At 43.0% G+C, this 10,098-nt stretch overlaps 1 long non-coding RNA gene across 1 annotated transcript; it reads right to left on the bottom strand.

The window, feature by feature from the left end:
* Positions 1-4,930: 4,930 nt before the first annotated feature.
* Positions 4,931-7,309, bottom strand: LOC130838446 (uncharacterized). The gene is made up of 3 exons (XR_009049668.1): positions 7,264-7,309; positions 5,873-5,927; positions 4,931-4,979 (listed from the first exon to the last, which is right to left on the bottom strand). It is a non-coding gene; the product is annotated as an uncharacterized LOC130838446 (long non-coding RNA).
* Between the last annotated feature and the right edge of the window lie 2,789 nt (positions 7,310-10,098).

Below are 10,098 nucleotides of genomic sequence, written 5' to 3'. Positions count from 1 at the left end.
TCCTGGGCCATAATCAGTGAACAAGCACCCATTGACCAAAGGTCTGGGTCATTCTTACCACCATGATGGGCCCAGCTAAAGCCAGGAAGTACGATATAGATTAGTAACTTATTTACTTTCTTATACCTGTTTCAGGCCTTCATTAAAATGCCAAGTCTAGGGAATTCCCTGGCGGTCCAGTGATTAGGACTCAGTGCTTTCCGTGTCATGGGTTCGATCCCTGGGTGGGAAACTAGGATCCTGCAAGCCATGTGGCATGGCCAAAAAATAAATAAATTTAACTTGAAGAACCTCAGCTCTAAGACATGGAAGCTGGCAGTTTTCATAACCAAACATGGCACATTTGTTATTTAAAAGTTTAAAATCTCTTCCAGAGTGTTGCAAAAAAAAAAAAAAAAAAAAGCATCAAATTAAGAAACTAGAAATTGGAGTTAAAAACAGTTCAGGCATTGGGGCGGGGAGGGTGGGGGGGACTCGAGGAGGGGGGAGTCAAGGAAGGGAGGGAATACGGGGATATGTGTAAAAAAACAGATGATTGAACTTGGTGTACCCCCAAAAAAATAAAATAAAAAAAAAAAGTGAAAAAAAATTAAAAAAAAAACAAAAACAAAACAGTTCAGGCAGTCCCAGGATACTAGCTGGCATCCAAGCAATGACCAGGACCAAATCCTGGCTATTTTTTCACATGAGAAAATGAAAGTTATGGATTCAGTGTACAGGCTGCACTATAAGGAGATGCTAGAGGAAGATAAGGCATGAGGACAGCGGGGGCTTGTGGGGACAGTCACAAGAGGTGAGGTTATTGTTGTGCTATAGGCAAGGTCCCTGGGTGGTTGTTAAAGGCTGTGCACTGTTTTCACAAGTTGTTGTTTATCTACCAATGCAACCCATTGGAATCACGGGCTGAGGGTGTCAGGTTGGGAGAGCGACTCTTCCCCATGTTCTCCGGACTTAGTGCAAGGTAGGGAGAAAAATAAAGAAAGTGATAACCCTGGCCAGCTCCCTATTGTGTCCATTCTGAATTCCACATTTTACAAAGATGGTGATAAGCTGGATGTAATCCAGAGAGGGAAATTTTATCTCATGAGAGACAATGACAGGACTTGGAGATGTTTTGACTGAGGAATAAACAGCTTAAGAAAGATAAGGTGCAAAAATCTCCTATCTTCAAATGCTTCCATCTTAAAATATTTCTGTCATTACGAAGCATAAGAGACATTTTTTTTTTCTCGTACTTTATTTTTTTTTTAATTTTTTTGGGGGGTACACCAGGTTCAATCATCTGTAGCACAAGAGACATTTTGACCAAGTTTGAGAACATTTGAAAAGAGGTGGTATGGGTTCAGCATCCCCACATAAGGCCTATTTATGTCTTTTGCATATTCCCACGTTGCTTCCTTGCAGCCCACATATACGTCCTTCTTTGTAGCTCCAACACTGTCTGAGGACCAGTGGTGAGAACTGCTGGGAGGCCATGTGGAGCGCGTTACCAATAAGAGGGTCCATGTGTGTAGCACATTGCAATTAAGAGGGTCCTCACAATCAAAGCCATCTGACCATGGAGCCAGACACCGTGCTGGGGAAGAGCTGTTCTCGCCTGGGGTAATTCAAGCAAAACTGGAAGGGAGTCTTAATAAGGCTGCCAGGGGCCTTTCTAGATCAAGTCTGCAGGTGGTCAGGAGAGCGTTCACGCTCTCTTCCTGTTCTTAAACGTGCACAGGCCTGTGATTCTAATATAGCCGTTGTATTTCCTTTCTTGAAAATTGGCTTTGAATCATCATTTCAGAATGTAAATGGCAAGAATGAACTACCGTTTTTTTCCGTGCCTACTGTGTGTCAGATCTATTTTTTTGGCCCCTTTACATTAGTTCTCACCAGGACACATTTGGTTAAGTATGTATCAGTTATCTTTGTACTACAGATGGAAGTACAATATCAGGACCCATTTACTCCTAAAAAGTAAAAATAGAACCAGACTGGTCCAAAGTACAAAAGATTAAAAAACTGAAAAAAAGCTGAACCTCAGACATCCTCAGCATGGGTGGGCGCTGGGGTGCCTCCAGGGACCTCAGAAGCAAGATTTACTAGGTCCTTACCCTTTTATCCCCTATTCAAAGGATTCCGCTACCAATTCTCAGGACACCCCCTTATTGCAAGTTTTTGTGAGAGAGAAACTGATTGGTTTAGTTCATCCAGTGGAATGATTTGCCTGGGTCCAGTCCAAAGAGCTATGATGAGGGGTGTGCAGGATGATTCCTGTGAGGTACTTGTTCTGCAGCATGAGGTACTTGTTCTGCAGCATGTTCCAGCTGTGGGTGGTTGGCGGGGGGGGGGGGGGGGAGAGCTGGAGTTATCTTAGAAAGGTGTGAGTAGGGGGCAATGGTCAGCATCCCTAGAAGAATGTGACAGTTGCTTAAGAACTCATAGATACAGATCCCAGAGCCAACAGTCAGAACAAGTTCTGTCTGGAGAGAGTCACTGATCTTCCTAACACACGTGGTGGTAAAGGATAGCATTTGCTCTCCAGGAAGCTAGTCTCTTGTCCAAGGTTATGGGGTTAGTGGGAAGAAGACAAGAGTGTCGTTCACCATAGATAACTCTGCCCGACTTCGGAACATGCTGGAAAAGGGTCCATCCAGGCATTCACTTCACTTAGTATTAACAATGTCAGTAGAATCCATCGGGCAATGATAAGAGTTTCATAGTTAGACCGATGTGGGTTCAAGTCCAGAATCTGCCTCTTGCCAACTGTGAGATCTTGGGCAAGTTTATTAATACATGAACAAAGTACTGGTTCTGGGATTTCAGGCCCTGGAGTCTGCGATGCTCAATGTATGAGTTTATAAATGAGGATATGGACATATATTCTCTCTCAAAGCCCCTCCATGTCTCAGTTTCTGATGATGGCCTAAAATCAGGATGGGCAAACTACATCCCGTGGGTCAAATCCATCTATTTCTGTAGGTAAACATTTAGTGGAACACAGCCTCATTCATTCCATTACATAGCATCCACGGCTGCTTTTGCATGACAACTGCAGGACTGACTAGTTCCAACAGAGATTGTATAACCTGCAAAACCTAATATATTTACTATCTGACCCTTTACCAAACAAATTTGCCCACCCTGGCCTAGAGGAAAGTAGTTTTTTCCTACCTCCAGCACCCATGCTCTCTTGCCCAGTTCTCACCTTCCTCTGACATTGTTCTTCTTCAGTTCCTTTTACGAGAACTTGGAGACCAGTCTCTGAGTCTGTTCTGCCCAGGATCAGATCCTGGCTCTGGCACTTACTAAGGGTGTGAGCTTGGGCACGTTCTGCAAATTATCCAAGGTTCGGTTTTCTTTTCCAGAAAATGAGATTGGGTAGAACTACCTCGCGGTGTTCTCCTGGGACTTTAATGGGGTACTCCATGGAAACTGCTTAGGAAGGCCCAGTGGATGTTCGTTAGCTACTGTTACAATGACTGTTATTTTCTTCATTCATCCCTCTGGGCAAATGTCCATCTCCATGTTTCTTCATTTAGGAGTTTGGCTCTTAATAGCTGGTAGCTCATGCTGCAATAATTGATATGGTCGACAGCAAATAAATTACAGACAGGAAGTTGTCTGGGAAATGAGACGGTTGGCAAAACTTTCCTCGTAGCGCATCCCCTCTTCCCATGGTGAAACCCAGCCGTGTATCCCACCCTGCTTGGGGCCTGATGGCTAGAAATGCCAAGGAAGACTTGTGGGATGCTTCTACCCATTCTTTTCTCATGACAGTGAGACCTAGATGGCACAGGGAGGTCCAGATTCCTGAGACAGCCCAGCCCAGGCAGGGAGTCAGGTCTCCAGGCTGTCTTCCTCATGTTAAACAGAAGCAGGCATGCTTGGCTGGGCTGCACAGGCTGCTCAGGAGAGAATACAAATGCCTGAGTCTGGGGCTTGGAGCATGGCGCTCCACCCAAATCACACATCCCCTCCTCTTCCTCTCCCTCATCACAGGATGCTTTAGGCCAGAAGCCTATGAGCCTCTAATGCATCCAAACCCAGTGTCTCCACCCACTTCCCCAGCCATGGGGTCTAAGTTTCATTACCTATCTCAGGAGGGTCTTCATTCTTTCTCAGTGAACATCTGGCCTCAGAGACCTCCTAATTAAAGCCAAAAACTAATTATTGTCACCTACTCTTTCCACTTATTGTTTATGATCTCCGTGTACCCCTCCACCCTGCCCCCAACACACATGGATCCTTCAGGAAAGGCTAGTCTCTCTTAGTTTTCTTTTTCCTTTAATGAATCTTATGTCTCAGCTATGTTTCTCAGTGGAGTTGGAGTTCTGGGACCCTGATTACTACCAGCGTTTCCAATTGCCTATTCTCCCCCTGGCCTTTCTGAAAGGATCCATTGAAAAAGAGGTCATGATTAAAGCCCTTGGAACAGGCAGAGTGTAATTGAAGCAGTGCCTGGCGCCTCTTGGCTTAACCTCCCTCCCCATAAACCACAGCCAAGCACAGCAGGCTGCAGACCCTTTCCTGTATCTCTGGAGGGAAACGTGAAGTGAGGGCTGGGGACATCTGAAGTCTAGGAAAGCCAAAAAATGCAGGGTGCTAAAAAGAAGCATCCCAGACATGCGATGAAGATGTTTAAGAAAAGTCACACAGAAAGAATTATGCCACACGTGTTGCCAAAAAAGTGAAAAATGTGTTTATATTGCATACAGTACAGGTCCATACGTGCAACTCAGACATGAAAGGTTTGTTACGAGTGGGAGAAGAAAAGGGGCTTCTGCTATCAGATCTGTGTTTTAAGCCAGCTTAACATTTCCTGACTGTATAATCTTGGAGCAGTCACTTCCTGCTGAGCTCCAGTTTCTTCTAAAGATCTTCCTTGCAAGGTAGTGGTGAGAAGTCACAAAGTTGATGTATGCAGAGTGTCTAGGACAGAGGCTGTGCACAAAGGATGCTTACTCACTGCAAATGTCTGTCTTTTCTCTTAAGTACTAGGAGAATAAGAATGGAGATTAGGGAGCCTTTGTGTAACTTTATTCACCAGGATGAACATTGTCAGTCCAGCAGCTAACAATATACAGTTTTACAGTGTGTCAGTTACACACACACACACACACGTACACACACACACACATGCACACACATTCATGTTGCAACACTCATAAAACATATAAGCTAGGTACTGCTATCTTCCCTGGTTGAGGAAACAGTTGCTAAGGTGTGGTTTTTATTAAGGAGGGAGTTGGGTCTTGCTTGAAAGCCACTTTAGGAAATTTAACTTGTTATTACTTTTGAACTCTGATAACTGAACTATGTTGCACATAGTTGGCCATTCCCTGCATTATTTATAGTCCTGATGCAATAAATACAATGAGGGAATAAGTAAAAAAATATCAAATCGTACACTTTAAATATATGCAGTGTATTGTATGTCAAGTATATCTCAATAAAACTCCTTTTAAAAGGAAAAATAAAATAAAATAAATACAATGAGGGAAATAAACATATACCCACAGCTTTATTGGTATGAATAAATTAGGATATACATATCTATACTATTTATCAGTGCTGTGCAGACTGTGAAATCATTTATGGTAATGGTTACCAAGAGTTTCTGATACGAATATATTCGTGATACTACAGCAAGATGCAAAATTACACCCATACACAAACAGATATCAACTTAAAAAAAAAAACTAGACAAAAAGAAAAAGACTGGAAAGAAATGCATCACTATGTTAAGAATTAAACCTCTGAGTTACTTCTTAATGTCTCTTTTTATAAACTTTGGCATTTCAGTGTAGTGTAGAGCATTGCTTTAGACTTGGGGTTGAATCTGGATTCTGATATTCACAAGGCTTGGGATCTTGGGTAAGGTACTCACTTCTCTAGCTCTGATTTTCCTCTTGTGTAGAGGGATAATGTCTCCAGCAGGAATACTGTGAGGGTTGAAACAGAAATTGCATGTAACTCGTTCAGTACAGTGCATAATATTATAGTTTATTGTGTCTTGCTATTAAAATAAAAAGTAGCATCAGGGGAGCAAAAGCCCAGAAGACACAAATGGAGTTGGGCTTTATAGACAGAGGGTGGGGTTGAATCCAGACCTGTCTGGTGCTGACTGGGGGTCTGGCAGTCATGGCCTGCCCCCATCTCTTTTCACAAACAAACAGAGCGGTCCTGGAGTGACTCTCCACACTGACCATCTGTGTTCATTCAACACCCGCATTTGCCCTTTTTCCCCACCAGGTTCCATTTTCAGCTTGCCCTCTTTGATGTTGATAACAATCTGGTGGAGCAACCAAATGTTTTTAAGTGTGAGATTTTGACAACAGGCCCCCCATCTATGTTGAAGAAAACTCCCAGCCAGATCCGAGGAGGAGATCAGCGTGAAGTCAGGGACACCTGGACCAAGGGACTTGGGTTCTGCCCTTTGCTAAACAAACAGCTAAGCAGGGCCCAGGCCAAGAAATTTGCTTTGGAAATAGGGGCTGTGTTCTGGCTTCACTCAACTTCATGCGTGCACGTGTGTCTCGCTTTCCTCCTCTCAATCTCTCCCTTTCTCTCCCTCCTTTCTGATCCTTTCTTGGGCCCCAGCTAATCTCAAGAACTCTCATTACCCATTCCTGCAGCATCATGAATTTCTCTAATGCAAAATGGATCTTATTTCAAAATGCCTGGAATAATATTGGCTTTCCAACCTGGTGAATAAGTCAGATAAAGCCACACCAGGGCAGGGGCTTTATCTGACTTATTCGACATTGTATCCTCAGCACAAGTTCTGGCAAGGTAGTTTACTGCCCAAATGAATAAAATTAGTGAATATGCCAATATGGAAGCCCTAACTGAATATAGGAGTCCCTTTCAGATAAAGTTTTGAGAGTTACAGGTGGTAGAGCAGCAGTGAAAGCAATGTCATTGGATAAGACAAGACTGGCTGAGGAATTCAGTGGCCCACGTGCTACATATTCTTTACAGCTTGATAAGAGGTGTGCACACTCAGGGCCCTGACTCACTCTTCATGATCTTTGCATGTGTCTGCACGTGTGCTGAGAGAGACTTTGAGCTATAATGAAGATGATGGTAGCTCTAACAGTGCTCTCACGGAAGCTGCCCGCCCCCCCAGCAAGGAATGTGCATTTCTGCAGTGTTCTGTCCAATGTCTGGCATGCAGTATGTGCTCAGTTAACACTTGCCATTTCTTAAAATATCAGAGCACACAAAGAAGACTTGGAAACTAACAGCTGGAAGCTTTTAAAACTTAGTTTAACTCACTTTCTGGTTTGATGACCGACGACTTTGGATGCCTCATATAAATGGAATTATATCAGGGGCAGCGGGGAGAGGGAAATGGTGAGTTGTTGTTCAGTGGGTATAAAGTCTCAGTTTTTGCAAGGTGGTTCCAGAGATCGGCCATAGGACATCATGCTCTCAGCTCTCACATACCATGCTGTACGTGTAACAGTTGGTTAAGCTGTTAAGTGGGTAGATCTCATGTTATAAGTTTTCAATTGGAAGCAACTCTCTTTTGTTTTGTGTGGGTCAGATTTAGAGAGGTTTTGCGAAGGCCCGGCTACTAAACCGGGTCTCCCCAGTGAGGACTAGATGGCTGCTGCGTGTCTTTCGAGAACGCCAGGTGGCCTCTCAGCACCCTTCCTGGGGGTTACCTTCGTCTTCGACCGTGGCGATTAGCCTCGCCGGCCTCCACGCCTGGGCTATCGTTAAGAAACCATTCAGCATCTCCAAACGTGATCTTGCAGCCTCCGGACACAGCTCCGAACTCCAGGCACGGCTGTGAGACGTGAATGCACAGGCCTCCCCTTTGCCCCTTTGGCTCTTATTCTCCAGTTTCAAGCTAGGAATTGGGATTTTTGTGGAGCTGACTCTGGTTTTTCAGAGACTCCTTAGCTTGGCAGTAATACCCTGAGATTCTCTTGGCTGTGTTTGTAATCAGTTACACCATTAAGGAAAGAGCAAGGGGAGGGGTTGTCATTTCATATGAAAGAGTAGGAAAGTTGTTTGCTTGTAGCCAAGAAGTGACATTGAACCCTCTGAAAGGTCAGTGGCTGCTCTGCCCCCTCCTTCTCTTCCTTTGCCGAGTTCCCTTTGCGCTTCCTGTAGAAGCAGCCACTGTCATTTGCGACTCCCCCAGAATTTCTCTCCCCATCATCATACATTCAGCTCGCCTATATTCAGTCCCCCGTGAGGATGCACTAGGCTCCCCTCGAGGTAACCTTGAAGGCAGTGCTGATGATGGATTTGCACAGTTTCACTCCAGACCTCTGAATACATTTTGGCTGCAGGACACCACAGGAGGGGTGAGGCGTGGCAGTGGTCTGCAGCCACCAAGATCTGTCCCTGTCTTTGTTTAAAGAGCCCTAGCCCGATTGCACAGGAGATTCTTAATGCTTGGTGATCTTACATGTACGAGAACAGCAGACGAGAACACATTCTAAGCAGCAGTGCCTGCATTTGCCACCCTGAACCTCTCACTCTCTATACGCCACCCCCCTTTATTTATCTTCCTGGCTCTCATCTGCTTAACACAACCCACATCTTTCCTGGTTGCCTGTCTCCTGTCCACTCTAAAATTTAAGGCAGTGCCTTCTCGCTTGTTTTCTGCTGTATTCCCAATGCCAGGGACGTTTCCCAGTATATAGCAGGCCCTCAGTAAATATTTATTGAATGGATGGCCTGGACTTGATGACACCGAGGGTTTGAGATTAAGCAGACTGCAGGGACAATCCCGGTGCTAATAACAGAGGACAGTCTGTTCCAGCTCCACTCCTTCCCTCTAAGAGCCTCAGTTTCCACATCTATGCAAGGAGGGCTGTAAATACCCAGACCTCCCAGAAGTCTTGTGAAGACTAAATGGGAGGATGCAGGTGAAAGTGTTGATTAAATGACAGTATACTGTGATGTATGTGAGGCATGACTTCTTTGACCTGATTTTAATGTTTTGATTGCATCTTTGTCTTTTGCTGTAAGTCACTTATAATCCTTTTGAAAGGAGGTTAAATATACATAATATATGTAGAAAAAAAACTGGATAAGGATAGTTCACAAATAAGCACGTGGTATTAACAGATAGTTCATAAAAGGAAAAAATGTAGAAGTGGTAAAAATACATAAGAACAATGAGAATTAGCCCACTGATAAGAGATGCTGCTTTAAGAATCAAATTGGTGATGATTACACACACATACACACACACACACACACACACACACACACACACGTACGTCCAGGTGGGTAAAGAACTCAAGAAATGATACTCATATGTTCTTGGTGGAAATATAAATTTTTTCAAAAAAATTAGCATCAAGTTACAAGAGCCTTAAAATGCCCATATTTTTTGATTGACTAATCTCTTTGGAATTTATCCAAAGAATGAATTGCAGGCAGTTACATGTACAAGACTGTTCAACATGGTGTTTATTAGACAACTGTTGGTAATATCCTAAATTCCTGACAATATGGAAAAATTCAATGTTTTAATAAAAAAAATGCATCCAGATTTATAATAAATTATACTCTAAGAATATTTAATGTCAAAGGAAAATGCTCTCAATATAATGTGAAGTGGAAAAAAGAAATAAACCATACATACATACATGAAATTTCCCAAGTTTGCAAATAAAAGCATATCTATAGACAATAATTATACCAAAAGCATACAAATATAGAAGCAAAATTGTCAGTACCCATAGCACAATGATAAATATTGAATATTTTGTGAATTTCATATATATGTGTATTAAGTATATATGTAATTCATTTTTCTATTAATGTTTTTTGGACTTCTTCATGTTGCTCCTAATACTGATGTATTACTTTTGAAATGGGAAATCATTGTTATTTTTCAAAGGCAAAATTTAATTTAAATTCTAATTTGCAATTTTCATATTATACACTAGGAAACAAATATACCAGTTGTATTATTATTAAACCAAGAAATATAAACATGAGATTCATTTTCAATGAAGAAAACAATTCTCAGCTGGAGAAAGACCTGAACTAACCATCTGAGGCCCTGGTTATCCTGGAAGCAAGGCCAGCCCTGTGGATGCCCTAGTCACATCACTCCTGGCCCCTCCCCCAAAGCTGCTC

This window comes from Hippopotamus amphibius, chromosome 16 (genome assembly GCF_030028045.1).
Source record: "Hippopotamus amphibius kiboko isolate mHipAmp2 chromosome 16, mHipAmp2.hap2, whole genome shotgun sequence".
NCBI lineage: Eukaryota > Metazoa > Chordata > Mammalia > Artiodactyla > Hippopotamidae > Hippopotamus > Hippopotamus amphibius.
This window is presented reverse-complemented; position numbering and strand designations above follow the sequence as displayed.